The sequence below is a fragment of the Podarcis raffonei genome, chromosome 3, assembly GCF_027172205.1.
Source record: "Podarcis raffonei isolate rPodRaf1 chromosome 3, rPodRaf1.pri, whole genome shotgun sequence".
Classification (NCBI taxonomy): Eukaryota; Metazoa; Chordata; class Lepidosauria; order Squamata; family Lacertidae; genus Podarcis; species Podarcis raffonei.
In genome coordinates this window covers 120,386,108-120,407,339 of record NC_070604.1, presented here as the reverse complement: position 1 = coordinate 120,407,339, position 21,232 = coordinate 120,386,108, and the positions used below count along the sequence as shown (strand labels likewise).

At 47.3% G+C, this 21,232-nt stretch overlaps 1 protein-coding gene across 3 annotated transcripts in view; it reads left to right on the top strand.

The window, feature by feature from the left end:
- Window positions 1-21,232, top strand: part of EXTL3 (exostosin like glycosyltransferase 3) — a 187,480-nt gene that overhangs the window by 113,336 nt on the left and 52,912 nt on the right. The window lies entirely within an intron of this gene.

Sequence of the window (21,232 nt, the reverse complement as noted above, 5' to 3'; positions counted from 1 at the left end):
CAACCTAGCAGTTTGAAAGCATGTCAAAGTGCAAGTAGATAAATAGGTACCTTCCAGCAGGAAGGTAAACAGTGTTTCCGTGCGCTGCTCTGGTTCGCCAGAAGCGGCTTAGTCATGCTGGGCACATGACCCGGAAGCTGTACGCCGGCTCCCTTGGCCAATAAAGCGAGATGAGCGCCGCAACCCCAGAGTCGGCCACGACTGGACCTAATGGTCGGGGTCCCTTTACCTTTAAGGTAGAACAGGGAGCAAATTGGCACCTTTCCAAGCCATCGTGGGCTGTCCTGGAGAAGCAGAACTTGGCCATGTTGAAACTTGGGTTAGGAGTGCATTTTGGATACAACGGACATGGGAAAGATTTGGATTATTATAAAAGATGCAGGAGGAAATGATTAATATAGTGGTACCTCAGGTTATAAACGCTTCAGGTTACAGACTCCACTAACCCGAAAGTAGTACTTTGGGTTAAGAACTTTACTTCAGGATGAGAACAGAAATCACGTGGCGGCAGCAGCCGGAGGCCCCATAAGCTCAAGTGGTACCTCAGGTTAAGAACAGTTTCAGGTTAAGAACGGACCTCCGGAACGAATTAAGCTCTTAACTAGAGGTAACTCTGTAATGGGATCCACAAAGGGGAGGAAGAAAGTCCAGAAGATTATTTGGAATCTTGTTTTTATGTTGCATGTTGGATATGTGATTGTAGAACTCTGATTTGAAAAACCAAATAAATAAATTAATTTTTTTTTTAAAAAAAGAAAGAAACTTGGGTTGGGCAAGGAAATAGTAAAGGCAACAAGCAAGAGGGAGCCCCAGGAATGACTGCTTGATGGCTGGAATAAAGATTTCTGCTTCAGCTAGCAGGGTGCCAGGGAAAGCAGGAACTAAAGCAGAGTTCTCGAAAGCACTCTGGCTGCAGCAAGTTGGAGACCCGGAGGACAGCGGGAGACTCAGATCCCTGAGTTTTGACTGGCAGCAAAACTGACTCAAAAAGCCGTTTCGGGGAGAGCGGATTTGCGGGACTAGAACCCAAAGCAGCCTGAGGAGCTCATTCTGTATATCCTTCGGATCAAAGCTTCAAAGCAATTTTCAACATTGATTGGATCAGGGAGGTATCATTCCTGGCCCAGCCAGTTCTTAACCATAGTTACATAGTTCCTGGCAGGTTAAGGTGGATCTCTCCACCCTGACAGGATTTCCTTCTGTTTCTTCAGTCGGCGTAGTCACTCCTTGGCCAGCGTGATTGGATTTTTGGGCCCACATAATGGGCCCAGAGTAATGGGCCGTCTGTCCTGCAGATGGCGGATTGGATTTGCATCGCAGAAGGCCACTCCCTACACATATGGCTTGAGATGTCAACTCAGTTGATGGTGACCAATGTTCAGCTGCTTTTCCTCATCAGACCTCAAGCCAGCTTCCTTGCAAAGTGGTCCAAACTGAAGCCTCCGAGGTCCAGAGCCAGCCTGACAACTGGGGACCTTTTGTTGTTGTTTAGTTGTTTAGTCGTGTCCGACTTCGTGACCCCATGGACCAGAGCACGCCAGGCACTCCTGTCTTCCACTGCCGCAGTTTGGTCAAACTCATGCTGGTAGCTTTGAGAACACTGTCCAGCCATCTCGTCCTCTGTCGTCCCCTTCTCCTTGTGCCCTCCATCTTTCCCAACATCAGGGTCTTTTCCAGGGAGTCTTCTCTTCTCATGAGGTGGCCAGAATATTGGAGCCTCAGCTTCAGGATCTGTCCTTCCAGTGAGCACTCAGGGCTGATTTCCTTACTGGAGACCTAGTGGTGGGCAAAAGTCGGCAGATCAATGACTATCACTCTTACCAGTTGTACACTAAGCTGCGCTGCAGCCAAACAGAAGTTAGAGGTTCACACATGGATTCGCACACATACTCCTCTCTCCAAATAAGCATGTCGACATGCAGAGGGCCGGGAGGCCGGCTGGCAAGCCCAGCTCCATTCACTGGCCCGTGCTCCGACGTAGATCAGTGACCCGGACTTCAAAAGCCAGGGCACGCAATTAGCAGAGTGTACTGTGCACAGGGACGCGGGTGGCGCTGTGGGTTAAACCACAGAGCCAAGGACTTGCTGATCGGAAGTTTGGCAGTTCTAATCCCTGCAACAGGGTGAGCTCCCGTTGTTCGGTCCCAGCTCCTGCCAACCTAGCAGTTCGAAAGCACAAAGTACAAGTAGATAAATAGGTACTGCTCCAGTGGGAAGGTAAATGGCATTTCCGTGTGCTGCTCTGGTTTGCCAGAAGCGGCTTAGTCATGCTGGCCACATGACCCGGAAACTGTATGCCGGCTCCTTCGACCAGTAAAGCGAGATGAGTGCCGCAACCCCAGAGTCGTTCGTGACTGGACCTAATGGTCAGGGGTCCCTTTACCTTTACTGTGCACACAGAAGTAGGCGTGAGGCGTGTGGCGAAGTCATGCTACAGCTACAGATTTATTAAACATAAATCAGAACAAAGAAACATGTTGTCTCGCTCTCTCATGTCGTCTCAGAGAGAACAGCAAAAACTATACACAAACGGAAGTCCCAGCAGACTGTGCTGGAATGTAAACAGACATGCGACACACAACAATCTCATGCCTATTACTTAAGATGGAGTGGAAATGTCAACAGGGGGCTCTATCATGAGAACATAAGGAGAGCCTGCTGGATCAGGCCAATGGCGCATCTAGGCCAGCATCCTGTTCTCCCAGTAGCTGACCAGGCAAAAACCTGCAAGCAGGATTTGAGCACTCATACCTTCCCGTAGTTTCCAGCAACTGACAAGGCTGCCTCCAGCTTTGAAGGCAGAGCATAGCCCCTCCTCCAGTTTTTTGTCTAACTCTCTTTTAAAACCACCCAGGTTGGTGTCCATCGCTGCCTCCTGTGGCAATGAGTTCCGTAGTTTATCTCTGCCACTGCATCAAGAAGGACGTCCTTTTATCCGTCTTGAGTTTTCCAGTGTTCAGCTTCTGTGGATGACAACAAGTTGTAGTTTTACAAGAAGGGGAGGGAAAACATTTCTCCGCCCGTTTTCTCCATTCTATGCATACTGTAAGCTTCATGCATAATTTGTATAAATCTATTACTGTTCAAGGACACACTCTAGCGAGGCCAAGGCACTCACGGAGGGCGTGGAGCAGGACTGTCAGGAAGCTGGACCTAAGCAGTAACCCAGCAGGTAGATGTACAGAACATATTGGGTGTGGGGTCAGCGCTTGGTTTCCCCACCCCATGCTAACCAGTTGAAGCTGGTCTTTAGACTTCTGCGTTGGAAACCAGAGCCTGCAGAGAGGTGCCCTACCCCCGCCAGTCCCCACAGATGAGCACATGGAGATAATAATAATATAATAATAATTTATTATTTATACCCCGCCCATCTGGCTGGGTTTCCCCAGCCACTCTGGGCGGCTTCCAACAGAATATTAAAATACAATAGTCTATTAAACATTAAAAGCTCCCCTAAACAGGGCTGCCTGCACACTGCTTCCTCTATCTGGGTGCTGCACGGTTTGCTAAAGAGGACCCCTCATCCCTGAAAAAGACCCCCCTCGCCCCAGACTACTTTGCTCCTGCACCAGCACAACTGCTGCTGGATCTCCTTGTCTGGAGGAGGTTTTTATGGCTGCCCTCATAAAACTGAAAAGCTTATCAAAACGTTTTCTTAATTACCAGAGCTTCACAATTCCCATGCTGCTACATAAGTCAGTGCAGCTTTGCCAAGCGAACCAAATGCGATCTGCGGCCGCTCTTGAGTTCTGCAGTCAGAGTCCTGAGACTGGCCGTCCCCTGACCATGGACCCCCGAAAAGTGAGGAGGGGGCAGCTGTAGCAGTTTTTGTTTACTTTTATTTTTTTATATCCCACCCTCCATCTCCTAGGAGTCTAGGGCAGCTAACGACAGCCATAAAACGCAGCCAACATAAAAGCGCTAATTAAAATCCACATCCATTTACAAGAACAACAAAAATATAACATAGCAGGCAGCAATAACTTAACCACTCAACCCTGCTCCACTCATGATCTGAAAACTCCTGAGCAAACAAAAGGTTTTAAAGTCAGCACTGAAACGATAGCAACATGGAGAACAGCTGAATTTGCACAGAGAGGGAATTCCACAGACAGGGAACCACCACCGAAAAGGCCCTGTCTTGTGCCACTGCCCCACAGACAATACCCATAGAGGGGACCACAAGCAGGGTGTCCCCAATGCTCTTTTAAGTATTTGAGTCCCAAGCTGGTCAGGGCTTTGTAGATTAGTACCAACGTTTTGAAATGGACCCAGTAGCTCGCAGATGGCATCTACTGCCATGCTTTACAGATCTGTGTTGTGCAGTGTTGCAAACTCAGATATATAAGCCAGGTGCCAAATGGCTCCTTAAACCAGGGTTACAGCCACTAAAGTGGAATGTCTGGTTGCCCTTTTTGGTGGCTCAAAAGTTGTATTGTTCAATACGACTTTTTGGTTCCTGAAATTCATTCCGATTGCACAGATAAAAACAGAATGGATAGAATTCTACAGGACGTGCTGCTGGTATGTGAAAAGTCAAGATCCAAGGATCCCCAGGCATGCAGCTCCAGATGGTGGAGACCTCAGTTACCATCCTGGCACCCAGGCATCTTCACTTGGTTGCAAGTGGTCGAAAACCAGGTGCAAAATGTGCCTGGCTCCTGGCTAATTTCAAACACCGGCGTTGTATCGCCCTACATGGCAGCCTGGGAGTGGTAGGGAATCCATCAGGGAAGGAAGAAATGCACTAGTGCATTGTCAGATACGTTCTTCTCACTTAAAGCTTCCCGTGTTCAAGGTTTGAGCATATCGGCAAGTCCTAGCCTCTGTGGTTTAACCCACAGCGCCACCCGTGTCCCTAAAGACTGATATAAGTTCCCCCTAACCTACCTGTAGGAAGTGAGCCCAAAGTGGTAAAACAAGTCTTCCTCTGTAGCTTCTGAAGAAGCAGTGTGTGAAATAAGATGTTGAAGTTCAGTTTAAAAAACAACAACCCTCTGAGCAGTGATCCAGTAATAAGTGCAGGCTAAATGCCTTATGATACTATAATTGAACAATCTTAAGTTCCAGATTGGAATGCGGGTGGCTCTGTGGGTTAAACCACAGAGCCTAGGACTCGCCAATCAGAAGGTCAGCAGTTCGAATCTTCTGATCGGCAAGTCCTAGGCTCTGTGGTTTAACCCGCAGCGCCACCCATGGAAAAGGCAATAGATAAATCGATCAATTGATCAATCAATCAATTGGTTGTGGCTTCCTTTCATTGACTATGTTATTGTGCAAATGACGGCTGTTCTTTTCTGCCTGGGATTCATGGGGAAAGATCTGTGCAGAGTTGGCACAGGTTTTTTTTTTAAAAAATACGTAAAAAATATATTTTAAAAGGCCAAGTGGGGCATGCTGTGCAGACGAGTGGGTTGGCACATTTTTCTCCCCACTCCCTGCCAGGAGAATACAGAGGTCTAATTTTTTTAAAAGGCAAGAACATCTTATCACCTGGGCATTGCCTGCCTTTTGTGCGTCGTCTGGAAGACCATTATATGAAATTAGCTTTCTGCTCAGTGCCAGCTGGCATTAGAGCTCTATTAGGAGAGCCTTGGATAAAGCCCTTTAATGATTTGCTGATGGGTTCTTACTTAAAGTCTGAGGTGCGAGGCAGAAATGAAAGGCTAATGGGCTGAGATAGCTGCTAGATGGAGCTGCGAAATTAGCCACCCTTTTGGCAACTCTCGACTGGCTCCAAATGTGTGGTTCTTAAATCTCTTCTGCTGTTTATTTTGTTCTATTAAGCTGTGGTTTAGAGACCACGCCACCCCCCTTTGGAGGGCAAAGAGCTTGTTAATGGAGGCACAGGCTCCTTCCTTTCTCTCCCCCCCCCTTTAAGAAACAACAAAACCCCCACCTGTGGCTCAAGCATACTTCTTAAAATAAACGTAAAAGCTGCCAGCTCTATCTAGTTCACCCTGGTCTGTTTTCTCCAAAACAGCAAGCAGGTCTTGCACCATTCTGTTTCGGGCGCATTTGTTACCGCTGCTGGGCAAACCAGCCCTGTGTGTTGCAGGTCCACCGAGAGAATGCTTTTGATCCCTGGGGATAAAAAAAATTCAAGGCAGGAAGTTTAGCTGTTGTTGTATTGGCCGGGTCATCCATGCTTGGTGTTGTACATGGTTCTTACAGCATGTCTTGTCACTGTGGCCCCATTTATTTAGTACAGTGGTACCTCGGGTTACATACGCTTCAGTTTACATATGCTTCAGGTTACAGACTCCGCTAACCCAGAAATAGTGCTTCAGGTTAAGAACTTTGCTTCAGGATGAGAACAGAAATCGTGCTCTGGTGGCGCGGCGGCAGCAGGAGGCCCCATTAGCTAAAGTGGTGCTTCAGGTTAAGAACAGTTTCAGGTTAAGAACTCTGGAATGAATTAAGTACTTAACCTGAGGTACCACTGTATATGGTTATGGAGAGAGATGGAGGACCGATGCTTATACAATTTTTTTCTTTTAGACCAGCGGTTTCCAATTTTTTTGGGGGGGGTGGCCTCCCCCTTCGATTCCTAAACTCAGGGGTAGACAACCTAAAGCCCGGGGGCCGGATGCGACCCAATAGCCTTCTCAATCCAGCCCGCGGACGGTCTGGGAATCAGCGTGTTTTTACATGAGTAGAATGTGTGCTTTTATTTAAAATGCATCTCTGGGTTATTTATGGGGCAGAGGAATTTGTTCATTTCCCCCCCTTCAAAATATAGTCTAGCCCACCACACGGTCTGAGAGACGGTGGACCGGCCCCCTGCTGAAAGAGTTTGTTGACCCCTGTCTAAACTCATTCTCAGTGCCCCCTACTCTGCCCTACAAAAAGCACAGCTCACTAAGGAAGATAATAACACAACACAATTTGGAAGAAGCATCAATAAATTACGCATTGATTCAAAATCCTATTATAACATCGCCACCCGACCCAACCCCCATCCATCTTCCCTCCCTCCCCCCCTCCCCCCTTCCCCCCCCCTTCTCCCCCTAATGTCTCAACAAATGAAACGGATTTGTAAAAATGTTACATGGAAAAAAAATATGAGGCATTACACTTACTTCTGTAAAACAAGAAAATCCTTAATAAAATATTTTTTAAAAAACTATTCAGTTTAATTAAGTTACAGATAGGTAGCCGTGTTGGTCTGCCATAGTCAAAACAAAATTTTTTTTTCCTTCCAGTAGCACCTTAAAGACCAACTAAGTTAGTTCTTGGTATGAGCTTTCGTGTGCATGCACACTTCTTCAGAAGGTGAGGTTGATGGACTTCCATTTCATGTGGCTCAATGTGGTGCCTTCCATAGTTCCAGTTACAGATAGGTAGCCGTGTTGGTCTGCCATAGTCAAAACAAAAAATTTTTTTCCTTCTTCAGAGTTCTGAAGAAGTGTGCATGCACACGAAAGCTCATACCAAGAACTAACTTAGTTGGTCTTTAAGGTGCTACTGGAAGGAAAAAAAATTTCAGTTTAATTAAGTCAGCAAAACTTGATGAATGTGATCCAGGGATAGCAGTTTTCCAAAGTCTGATAGCCGTTTACATCTTCAGTGCCCCCCTGCCTCTTAGTCCCCCCCCCGCCCCAATAATCCCACCACCCTCCAGGGGACAGTGCTGTCCACTTTAGAAACCGCTGCACTGAGCCATACCTTGGTTTTAGCTGCTGTCCCACACTAGCGGGCATAAGCTCCTCGTGAGGAACAAACCTGAGGAAAAGACCTGGTGGAGGAGGCTATTGAGTAGGCTGCAAATATGGAGACTACCTGTGCTTTTAAAATGTCGCAAGTTCTTTCTCCTACAGAGTGCCAGAAGCATTGGGAACATGAATGTATAAATGGTGGCTCCCCCCCCCCATACTTACTCCATTATCATCAGCCATTAATCAGGTCAAATCTGTGTCCAGGGCAGCTGTTTACCAGCTCCATCTGGGACGCAGGCTGAGACCCTACCTGCCCACGGACTGTCTCGCCAGAGTGGTGCATGCTCTGGTTATCTCCCGCTTGGACTACTGCAATGCACTCTACGTGGGGCTACCTTTGAAGGTGACCCGGAAACTGCAATTAATCCAGAATGCGGCAGCTAGAATGGTGACTGGGGGCGGCTGCCGAGACCATATAACACCGGTCTTGAAAGACCTACATTGGCTCCCAGTACGTTTCCGAGCACAATTCAAAGTGTTGGTGCTGACCTTTAAAGCCCTAAACGGCCTCGGTCCAGTATACCTGAAGGAGCGTCTCCACCCCCATCATTCTGCCCGGACGCTGAGGTCCAGTGCCGAGGGCCTTCTGGCGGTTCCCTCATTGCGAGAAGCAAAGCTACAAGGAACCAGGCAGAGGGCCTTCTCGGTAGTGGCGCCCGCCCTGTGGAACGCCCTTCCAGCAGATGTCAAAGAGATAAACAACTACCTGACATTCAGAAGACATCTTAAGGCAGCCCTGTTCAGGGAAGTTTTTAACGTGTGATATTTTACTGTATTTTTGGTTTTTATGGAAGCCGCCCAGAGTGGCTGGGGAGGCCCAGCCAGATGGGCGGGGTATAAATAATAAATTATTGTTGTTGTTGTTGTTGTTGTTGTTGTTTCGCATGGGTAGAACAATAGCTTTGGATAGCTTTGGGGAGCCAGAGGGATTTTCTGGTTAACACTATTGTGAAGCTCAAAACATCCCTCCCTTGCACACCCCAAATTTGCCTGGGAACCTCAGAGGCAGTGGATTCAACAAACTCCCTTGGTAGCTTGGTTTAGCTTTTTACCATTAGGTTTTCTCTTCCCCCGCCCAGTACTTCAAACCCATGGATGCTTGCCCTAGCCCAGGTGCCAGTTCAGTCCCTGAGATCTTTCTAAATATTTCGGAGCTGTCAGCAACTCCCTCCCTTAATATCCATTCCTCTAGGAAGAATGTACCCAGGTCCTTCAGCCTATCGTTACAGCGTTGGGATTTGGTCCTTAATACAAACGCCATCTTCCACTGCTTTCTCCCAAAATCATTTCCAGTTTGTTGCTTTGAAATGCGGCTCCCAGAACAGAATGCTGCACTTCAGTTGCGTCCTGCCAGGTGCTCAGCGGAGCAATACAGTCGCTTCTTGAGTCTTGAAAGTGTGGCACTTCTTGCAGATGCTCATCGCTACTTCTGCTGGTGCCATGGGGAGTTTTGCAAGCGGTGAAATCAGACACACAGCAGTAATGGGCAAAGGCATTTCTTCTGCAGTGCATCCAGTCTGTGCAGTGCAGCAGAGCAACCAGCAGAACACAGTGCCATTGTTTGGATTCTCAGCTTGACTTTTGTTGAGGGAGCGATGGAGTGGGCTTTATCTTCCAAAGCACCACACGTTTAATTGAAATTGCGTATAGCCTGCAAAGACCCCATTCCACCCCTTTTTGTGATGTTTTGGGGTCACTTCCAGGTTTGGTGTGCCACACACATACGGTAAAGGTTAAGGTAAAGGACCCCTGGACGGTTAAGTCCAGTCAAAGGCGACTATGGGGTTGCGGTGCTCATCTTGCTTTCAGGCCAAGGGAGCTGGTGTTTGTCCACAGACAGTTTTCTGGGTCATGTGGCCAGCATGACTAAACTGCTTCTGGTGCAACAGAACACTGTGACAGAAACCAGAGCGCATGGAAATGCCATTTACCTTCCCGACAGAGTGGTACCTATTTACTTGCACTGGTGTTCTTTCGAACTGCTAGGTTGGCAGGAGCTGGGACAGAGGAACGGGAGCTCAGTTTGTCGCGGGGATTCGAACCTCCAACCTGATTGGCAAGCCCAAGAGGCTCAGTGGTTTAGACCACAGCGCCACCTGCATCCCTTGCCACACACCTATCAGACACACCGAAAACAGTCGCTGCCTCTGTTCAAAAACTGAACTTTTAAAAAAGGGACCTATTTTTCGAAAACAGATTTTTGTGGTCGTTGGGTGGACCAGGTTCCCCACATCAATAAGTAGTTGCTGTAATTCAACAGTCATAAATCAAAACTCAGTAAGTTGGCAAAGCTCTTCTTCAAGGTTGACTTTGGGTAACTTAAAGGAAAGGATCTGCAAGGCAGAATTCCAGGGAAGGGGCACAGTTCTGTCTAGGGTGGAGCTGCAGCAGTAGTCTTTTCCTTTGGCCTACAAAAACTGGGGGTGTCCTCAGCTGCATATGTTAACAGCAGTGGTTGAGAAGTGCAGGCCTGCCCATATAATATTGTTGTTGTTTAGTCGTGTCCGCCTCTTCGTGACCCCCCTGGACCAGAGCACGCCAGGCACTCCTGTCTTCCACTGCCTCCCGCAGTTTGGTCAAACTCATGCTGGTAGCTTTGAGAACACTGTCCCGCCATTTCGTCCTCTGTTGTCCCCTTCTCCTTGTGCCCTCCATCTTTCCAACATCAGGGTCTTTTCCAGGGAGTCTTCTCTTCTCATGAGGTGGCCAAAGTCTTGGAGTCTCAGCTTCAGGATCTGTCCTTCCAGTGAGCACTCAGGGCTGATTTCCTTAAGAATGGATGCGTTTGATCTTCTTGCAGTCCATGGGACTCTCAAGAGTCTCCTCCAGCACCATAATTCAAAAGCACCAATTCTTTGGCGATCAGCCGCCTTTATGGTCCAGCTCTCACTTCCATACATCACTACTGGGAAAACCGTAGCTTTAGCTATACGGGTCTTTGGTGGCAAGGTGATGTCTCTGCTTTTTCAGATGCTGTCTCGCAACCCTTGTCTGGCCATGCACAAAATCTAGGTTTGGGAGTTAAGGCACTTTCCTAACATTAAAAAGCCAGCTTCTGTTTTAAAGTGGATTTGTTGTGCTGGGGGCGCGCAGAGTGCTTTCATCCCCTTTCATTGCCCAAAGCTAAATTCATGGCGTGTGCTTGCATTTCTCCCATAAAATTGTGACAGTCCGAAGGTAGCCCAAGGTGAAGCCACTTGGAGAGCGCCATTTCTTGTCAGTCACGCTGCAAAAGCCTGGATGGCTCAATTGCTTAGACCGTGGGGTTGATAACGCCGAGGCTGCAAGTTCGATTCCTGTATGGGATGACGGCATATTTCTGCATTGCAGGGGGTTGGACTAGATGATCCTTAGGGTCCCTTCCAACTCTACTATTCTATGATTCTATGAAAAGTACAACTTGTTGGATAGGCTGAGGATTGAGGACAATTTAAGGAGCAACAACACAAGACAGATGTGGCAGGGGATTCAGCACATTACCAACTACAAACCTAACCTTGGTGCTGTCGACGGTGACCCTTTGCTGGCGGAGGAGCTTAACCTCTTCTTTGCTCGCTTCGAGAAGGAGCCACCTGAGACGCCGGTATTACAGCCACCAGCCCATAGGGGCCCCTCATTCACGGTAGAGGAGCATGAGGTGAGAAAGGTATTGAGGATGGTGAATCCGAGGAAGGCGGCTGGACCTGATGGCATCACTGGAAAGGTGTTGAAGGGCTGTGCGGATCAGCTGGCGAGGGTCTTTACTAAGATCTTCAACAAGTCCTTACACCAGTCTATTGTCCCACCCTGCCTGAAGTCGTCAACTATTGTCCCTCTGCCTAAAAAATCCACAATCAGTAGTTTGAACGACTACAGACCAGTTGCACTGACTCCAATCATCATGAAGTGTTTTGAGAAACTGATGCGCCGTCATATTATTTCCTGTCTTCCATCAACTTTTGACAACTACCAGTTTGCATACAGGGCAAATAGATCCACAGAGGACGCTATCACCACCACTCTCCATGCTGCTCTGTCCCATCTGGAGCAGCCGGGGAGTTATGTGAGGCTGCTGTTTGTGGACTTTAGCTCAGCTTTTAACACTATCCTCCCCCATAGACTGGTGTCCAAGCTAGAGGCGATTGGACTCTCCAACTCCACCTGTCTCTGGGTTTTGGATTTTTTGTCAGAACGTTCTCAGAGGGTTAGAGTAGGGTCACATATGTCCACAGCCCTTAGCCTTAACACCGGCTCACCACAGGGTTGTGTGTTGAGTCCCCTGCTCTATGCTCTCTATACGTATGACTGTACAGCCACCTATTCCAGCAACAAAATCATCAAGTTTGCTGATGACACTACGGTGGTAGGGCTCATTTCAGGAGGGGATGAGTCCGCCTATCGGGACGAGGTGGAGCGGCTCTGTGTTTGGTGTGGAGAGAACAATCTGGCTCTTAATACGGCTAAGACCAAGGAATTAGTGGTGGATTACAGGGGAAAAAAGGCGGACATTCAGCCCTTGCATATCAATGGGGAACGGGTGGAGAGGGTGGCGGAATTCAGGTTTTTGGGAGTAACTATCGATCAGGGCATGACTTGGAGCGCAAATACCACTGCTCTGGTGAAGAAGGCCCAGCAGAGAATTTATTTCCTCAGACTTTTAAAGAAGAACAATCTGAGTGAGAGACTGCTGGTGTCCTTCTACCGAGGCTCCATAGAGAGCATTCTTACATACTGTATTTGTGCTTGGTTCTCCAGTTGTACAGCTAGGGAGAGGAAGGTGCTCCAGAAGGTCATAACCACAGCACAAAGGATTATTGGTCAACCTCTCCCATCTTTGGAAGAATTGTACGGTTCCCGTTGTCTTAGGAAAGCAAACAACATCCTGCAGGATTCATCTCACCCGGGATACAGTCTGTTTGCACTACTGCCTTCTGGCAGGAGATATAGAAACATCAAGTCAAGGACAAATAGACTGAAAAACAGTTTTTACCCGAGAGCTGTGGCCCTTTTGAATGCTGTAACTCGATAGTGTGACCTGGGAGATTGATGGGTGTGGGTGTGGCTGGAATGTGGTTTGTTGGTTGTTGTTGTTGTTTTGCTTTTGTTGTTTTTAAGGGATGGCATCCAATTTCGTTGCACTTGTGCAATGTTGCACGTGTGTAATGACAATAAAGAATCTATCTATCTATCTATCTATCTATCTATCTATCTATCTATCTTCCCCAGGAGTGGTACTCTTTGTGGAGGCTGCAAGAGCTTTTGGTCTGTCTAGTTTAGGGGCTTGGTTTAAGCGGAGAGGGCTGGGTGCTTTAATGCTCATGGCTCTTTTCTTTATCTGAACTGGAATTTCGAGAAGCACTTTATATTTGAAACCAATCCTTCACGCCTCCTGAGCCTGTGGGTGGGTGGGTGTGCCTTTCAATTGTCACATTTGCAATGTTGCAAGCATGGTGGGGCTTGGGAACTCTTAATGCCTTGTAAATGCACACAGAATTCCCGGGTATGAACCTACATCCACCGGTCCAAATGCAAGTGGTATATTTGTCAACAAGTTCCAATCTTATTTGCCATATTTTTCGCTCTATAAGACACACCAGACCACAAGACGCACCTAGTTTTTGGAGTAGGAAAACAAGAAAAAAAATATTCTGAATCTCGGAAGCCAGAACATGCGCAGTGAAAGCAGCGATCCCTCTTGCTGTTCTGGCTTCTGGGATAGCCGCGCAGCCTGCACTCGCTCCATAAGACGCACACACATTTCCTCTTACTTTTTAGGAGGGAAAAAGTGAGTCTTATAGAGCAAAAAATACGGTATTTTAAAATATTTCTGTGCCTCCCTTCGTCAAAAGGATTCCAGGGCGCTGTACGAAGGTACGAGCGAAATTATTCGTACAAAGTATGCAAAGGATATTAAAAGCCAACAGATAAGCAGAACAAAAAGCAGGAAAAAGGTGGCAGGCTGTAAAGATAAAACTAAAGAGCAGAGCAAAAAGGAGCTGCAATTGGATCTCAAGTGCAATGGGGTAGGGTAGGGGAGCCCTCCATCTCTCAGACTCTTCTCATTGGAGATAATATTAGGACTATGAATCTGGACTTTATTTTCTCGCCTGACCCAAAAATTACTCCCTTTGTGGCCTTAAGGAAGTCTGGGTTGTACCAGCTAGGAAGCAAACAGTCCGCTCCCTGTGGCTGTCATATCCTAGACACCCTGCAAATCTCGGTGTGTCTTTTGTAACGTGAAACATGCCACAGCATTATGCAATCTGGCATCTCGCGGCTGATAAATTCTCCGGCGGCTCCTTCTAAATCTCTGCTGTGTGGCTTCTGCTCGAGATTAGTGGCGTAAAGCAATTTCATGTCCAAAAGCACTTTCTGCCTGCAGTGATACAAGCGTAAAAAGGGAATGCTCTTTTATCCCAATCCTGGGTATAGAAAGAGATAGCAGAAATGCGAGGATATTTAGGCAAGGCTGTTCCAGCAGGGAGAGGGGAATACTGTAGCCCCTGTACAAAACATCCTTTTATTATTATTATTATTTTTAAAAAATTGTGCCACCTTTTGGGTACAGAAGCAAGATAGCGTACAAAAGCTTAACTGGGAACAATCGCAATAAAACAATTGGTAAAAGCTAAAACTATTAGACCGATTTAAAACAGTACATTTCAGCAGCAAGGGAATCTTTAAATGCCATCAGATCGCTGAGAACCGCTAAGAGCAGTTTGACAACCTATTAAAAACTAGGAAAACACAATTCGTTTCACCCGGTGTCTGAAGAACATTCATTCCAGGTGAACTTTGACGGTGAGGAAGTTACATGACTGCGGTGCTGCCACTGAAAAGGCCTGATAATAATAATAATATAATAATAGAGTGCAGCCATCTAAAATGGGGCCCTCCTTACCGGCCTGATTTGTATTCTTTTATTTCATTAATGTTGTTGTTTAGTTGTTTAGTCGTGTCCGACTCTTCGTGACCCCCTGGACCAGAGCACACCAGACACTCCTGTCTTCCACCGCCTCCCGCAGTTTGGTCAAACTCATGCTGGTAGCTTTGAGAACACTGTCCCACCATCTCATCCTCTGTCATCCCCTTCTCCTTGGGCCCTCCAACTTTCCCAACATCAGGGTCTTTTCCAGGGAGTCTTCTCTTCTCCTGAGGTGGCCAAAGTCTTGGAGCCTCAGCTTCAGGATCTGTCCTTCCAGTGAGCACTCAGGGCTGATTTCCTTCAGAATGGAGAGGTTGGATCTTCTTGCAGTCCATGGGACTCTCAAGAGTCTCTTCCAGCACCAGAATTCAAAAGCATCTATTCTTTGGCGACCAGCCTTCTTTATGGTCCAGCTCTCACTTCCGCACATCACTCCCTATATATTTAAAATGGCAACAGTTGAAAGATACCAGAAGTCCTGTTCAGTGTGAGAGCCTGTTGCATTACTTGGCTTTGCGGAGGTCTCCCTGTGTAGGACCAAACCACCCTTTGCCATGTGGACAGAAGACAGGGACAGTCCCACAAAGCAAGCTGGGATGTTGAGAGACATTTCCCCCCCTAAGCATAGAAGAAGCCTGTGGGAGAGGGGGGGAAAGCAGACACGGAGGCTGGGAACAGGAGTTGGGCAGGCATTTCCCCTCTCCTGGAGTCACCTTCTTCCCTGGCAGAGGGCAGGACATTAAAATTACAACTGGCTTTTAAGCACACTCCAGGCTGCTTCTGTTGGCTCAACCAATTAGCTGCTACTCGTGTCTCGCATCCGATGAACCTCGTCTGTTCCATAAGGCAGCGTGGAAGCAGTGGGACCCAGGGGCACCATGAGGATAGCTTGTTAATTTGAAGGTTTAACAGAGTTTGACGGACAGCTTCCTTCTCCAGCACGGGCACATGTACGACACAAATAGGGTTCTGGCTGAGGTGATTCGTCTCTCCTGCATGCCTACATCCTTTTTTAATTTTTTTTATTTTATTAACATATAAAGCACATACATATACATTTACGCAATACACATACACAACACACTACCTTATTTTCATAACAAAAAAAATACCTACATTACTCTGTATAATACCTACCTATACTATACATATCAACATACCTACAAACCTACCCCACATGGACACCCACCAAGTGACTTGACTTCCAGCCATTCCTGTTACACTACTTTATTTTTCCAACTACAGTGGTACCTCAGGTTACATACGCTTCAGGTTACACACGCTTTAGGTTACAGACTTCGCTAACCCAGAAATAGTGCTTCAGGTTAAGAACTTTGCTTCAGGATGAGAACAGAAATCGTGCTCCGACGGCGCGGTGGCAGCAGGAGGCCCCATTAGCTAAAGTGGTGCTTCACGAAAGGGTGAGCTCCCGTTGCTCTGTCCCAGCTTCTGCCAACCTACCAGTTCAAAAGCACATCAGTGCAAGTAGATAAATAGGTACTGTTGTGGCAAGAAGGTAAATGGTGTTTCCATGCGCTCTGGCTGCCGTCACAGTGTTCCGTTGTGCCAGAAGTGGTTTAGTCCTGCTGGCCACATGACCCAGAAAGTTGTCTGCAGACAAACGCCGGCTCCCTCAGCCTGAAAGCAAGATGAGCGCCGCAACCCCATAGTCACCTTGGGCTGGACTTAACCGTCCAGGGGTCCTTTACCTTTACCTTTACAGTGGTACCTCGGGTTACAGACACTTCAGGTTACAGACTCCACTAACCCAGAAATAGTACCTCGGGTTAAGAACTTTGCTTCAGGATGAGAACAGAAATCATGCGGCCGTGGCAGCGGGAGGCACCATTAGCTAAAGTGGTACCTCAGGTTAAGAACAGTTTCAGGTTAAGAACAGACCTCCGGAACGAATTAAGTACTTAACCCGAGGTACCACTGTAGCTTAAACATATTTCATTATTTCTTTAATCTCTTCTTATATCTTAACTTTACTCTCCTTTCACTCTAATCATTTTCTGGATTCACTCAATGTCTGTCAGAAATTCTACTTTTTCCACATAAATGTTGATGTATTCCTTAAAGATAGCCCACTCCTTATTCACTTTTTGTACCATATCTCCTCTTATCCTCCCTGTTAGTTTGGCAATATGGAAGTATTCCATCATTTTAGATAACCAGTCTGTTTCAGTTGGAACGCTGCTGCTTTTCCAATTTTTAGCAATCAATAACCTTGCCGCCGTAGTTGCATACATAAATATTGGTCTGCCCGTTCTTTTTATTTCCTCTGACATGATACCTAGGAGAAAGAATTCTGTTTTTTCCCCCCAAATGAAAATCTGAACATCTTTTTCAGTTTGTTATAGATATTTTCCCAGAACCCCGCTATCTCTTTGCACTCCCACCACATATGTAGAAAAGTTCCTGCCCCATTGTTGCATCTCCAACAGACATCACTACAGTTTTTGTACATTTTTGCCAATCTGGCCAGGGTCGGGTACCATCTGTATTGCATTTTCATTACATTCTCTCTTAAATTATAGCATGCGTAAATTTGATATCTCTTTTCCACAGCCGTTCCCATTCTTGCACGCACACATCCTAACTTGCACTGCCAAGAATCCAGAAAGCTATTCATCCTTTTTCTCCCTGGACCCTCTAGGAGTTCTCTCCTTCCAGACGTCTTCTGTAATTTACATGGATGCCCTTTGCTGGGTGATACTGGGAATTAATGGAGCAATGTGCTGGTCGGTGACCTCGCTGGTGTTTATTCCAACATCGCCCTAGGTGTTGAAGGTTCTCCTCCGTTGCATGTTCTTGTACTAGCCAGAGTAGCAAAGATTGTGTGTGTGTGTGTGTGTGTGTGTGTGGTAAATGTCTTGGTGGATGGTGGGCGGTGGGCCTGCTAAAAGCAAAGGTGGCAGTGTACCCTTGTGTACCAGTTGCTGGAAGTTGCATGTGGGCAGAGAACTGTGGCAGTGATTTCTAGCATCTGGTTGGCCGCTGCAAAGACTGGTTGAGCCCCTGGCCTGATCCTGCAGGATCTTCTTATGCCCTTACAACAATGCTTCTGGAAAGCACACAGGCTCTGATTTTGGTGAACCCCAAAGACAGGGGTGGGGAACCTTTTTCATTCATGGGCAACTTTCTGGGGGCTAGGGCTGGGCAATATCTGGTTTTCAACATTGTGATATATCACCAAGGATCGCGATATACCAATATACAGTGGTACCTCTGGTTGCGAACGGGATCCGTCCCAGAGCCCCATTTGCAACATGAGCAGAACGCAATCTGCATGTGCACGGGTCACGATTTGCCACTTCTGCGCATGTGCGTGACGTTATTTTGCGTGTCTGTGCATGCGCGAGCAGCGAAACCCGGAAGTAACCCTTTCTGGTACTTCCGGGTCACCGCGGGACGCAACCTGAAAAGATTTAACCTGAAGCAAACGTAACAAGAGGTATGACTGCATCACGGTGTCTGAATAAGGAATTGGCTGGCTTCACGGTTTCTCCCTGCATTGTGATTTTTGCCAGCGCCTGCTCGTGTGATGTGCTACCACACTGCAGGAGTTCGGGGAGAGCTGAGCCGTCAGAGTTAGCAGGGGCTGCAGGAATCGAGAGAAGCATTGGCTGGCTTCACAGTTTTCCCCACATTGTGATTTTTGCATAGCATGCACACACACACACAGAGAGAGAGAGAGAGAGAGAGAGAGAGAGAGAGAGAGAGAGACTGATTTGCGATATATTTCCAGGTCAAAAATTATTAAACCGATATCACAATGTGGACTTCAGACTGGTTTTGGGCGATACATTGATGTATTGCCCAGCCCTACTGGGGGCTGCAAGCCAGTGGTGGGTAGTCGCAGAGGCAAAAGCGAGAGGAGCAACGGGTGTGACTCGTACTTTTGTACAAAAGACTGCATTCCAAAGTACCGTATTTTTTGCTCTATAAGACTCACTTTTCCCCTCCTGAAAAGTAAGGGGAAATGTGTGTGCGTCTTATGGAGCAAATGCAGGCTGCGCAGCTATCGCTGAAGCCACAACAGCAAGAGGGATTGCTGCTTTCGCTGCACAGCGATCCCTCTTGCTGTTCTGGCTTCTGAAATTCAGAATATTTTTTTCCTCCTCTAAAAACTAGGTTTGTCTTGTGGTCTGGTGCGTCTTATGGAGCGAAAAATACAGTACTTCACCCAAAAAGTCATTTGTTTCTACGCAGAGGGGTGGAGGAGAGAGAGAGGGGGAGGGAGGGGGGGCAAGCAAAGGGCTTGATCCTATTTCAAGGACAGATTCCACTCAGGCTAAAGGACTCATGGACCATGGCGGCGGCTTGGGGGGAGTTCTTAGCACCCGATAGAGAAAGCTGGGGGGCTGCATTCATCCCCTGGGCTTGAGGTTCCTCAACTTTGCTCCAAGGGAAGAGTCTTCCACCATTCTGGGGCGACTACCAAGAATGGATGTCTCGCGTGCCATTGCTGTCTAAACTTGGCACACTGCTGGCCTATTCGCATAAAAATGCTCTCCTCTCTCCCTCTCTCTTGAAAGAAAGCTGCTTGTGTCCATCATGGCTTGCAATAAATTCCACCAGCTAATTATGTCATATGTGAAGAATCGCTCTCCATCCCTTAAGTCTGTTGCCTTTCAGGGGATTACCGCAACGTTTCCTTCCCTTTTTCTCTTCCTTTTAATTTATAAAGTGCGAATATTCTGCCCCCTTCCCGCAATGTGCTTTTCCGTGTCATTTGCATCAAAGGTGGAAGAAACCTATGTAAGCTGCTTGTTTTGAAAGGTGCAGGATCTGAGGCAGACAAAGGCTGAAATGGTTTGTAAAGTTCCAGCTTAGAAAATTGCAGCTGCTCTTCTGTTCTAATCATTTGGCGTCCTGATATCTTGCCAAAGTTGGATGAAATCTAGAGAGCCCGGCCTAATGTTGTATTTTGAGCTTAGTGTCAGAGGGCCTCCGCCCCACTCATATGTGATCCAGGTTTGCATAGTGAGTTCAAACGAATCTGCGTGTAGAGGATAGGACTCAAACCAATGGATTCAAATTACAAGGAAGGAGATTCCAAATCAACATTAGGAAGAACTTTTTGATGGTAAAAGTTGTTCAGCAGTGGAATGGATGACCTCTGAAGGTGGTAAACTCTCCTTCATTGGAGGGTGGTGGAGGTTTTTGTGTACTTTTATTTATTTGCAAGAAATGGCCTCGGTCCAGTATACCTGAAGGAGCGTCTCCATCCCCATCGTTCTGCCCAGACACTGAGGTCCAGCTCCGAGGGCCTTCTGGCGGTTCCCTCACTGCAAGAAGCCAAGTTACAGGGAACCAGGCAGAGGGCCTTCTTGGTAGTGGCGCCCGCCCTGTGGAACACCCTCCCAGCAGATGGCAAAGAGAAAAGCAACTACCAGACTTTTAGAAGACATCTGAAGGCAGCCCTGTTTAGGAAAGCTTTTAATGTTTAACAGACCACTGTATTTTAATACTTTGTTGGAAGCCGCCCAGAGTGGCTGGGGAAACCCAGCCAGATGGGTGGGGTATAAATAATAAATTATTATTATTAATAATAACAATATTTATGAGTCACTAACAGTTTTTGCGGGATGCGGGTGGCGCTGTGGGTTAAACCACAGAGCCTTGGACTTGCCGATCAGAAGGTCGGCGGTTCGAATCCCTGCGACGGGGTGAGCTCCCATTGCTCGGTCCCTGCTCCTGCCAACCTAGCAGTTCGAAAGCACGTCAAAGTGCAAGTAGATAAATAGGTACCGCTCCGGCGGGAAGGTAAACGGCGTTTCCGTGCGCTGCTCTGGTTCGCCAGAAGCAGCTTAGTCATCCTAGCCACATGACCCGGAAGCTGTACGCCGGCTCCCTCGGCCAGTAAAGCAAGATGAGCGCCGCAACCCCAGAGTCGGCCGCAACTGGACCTAATGGTCAGGGGTCCCTTTACCTTTAACAGTTTTTGCAAAGGTTGATGAATGTAATGCATCAAGGAACAGTAGAACAAATAACTATTCATTCCCCCGCCAAAGACCTCCACCCATGAGTAAAATTCTTCTTCTTCTTCTTCTTCTTCTTCTTCTTCTTCTTCTTCTTCTTCTCGTAATCCACACACACGGCATCCTCCATAATAATTCATTGGAGGTTTATAAACAGAGGTTGGGTGTCCATCTGTCAGGGATGCTTCAGCTGTGATCCCTGCACTGCAGGAGTTTGGGTTGAATCACTGGTCTTCAATGGGTGGGGTAGGGGCCGTCTAGTGGCCTGTGACCTGATCCAAGTTGGGTTGCAACAGGAGCACTACCACCATACAGATAGATGGTAAAATGTTAATAAATGGATCCCCAAATGCATGTTTGGGTTAAAAGTGAGCCCTGGTTCTGAAATGTTTCGAGCTACGTAGACCGATGACCCTTCCAGCTCTGGGATTCTGTGATTCTAATTTGAGGGAGAGAGGGTTTTTGAATAGTAATGTTTTATATGAAGAACGGTGGGCATTGGCTGTCCCAGGACTTTCTTGTACCAAGCTTGGAACGTACGTAGCATCTGACCACAACCCAAGCAGCATGTGGCCAGCTTGGCTTTACAGTAAGTCCACAACTTACACAGGGGATAATTCTTC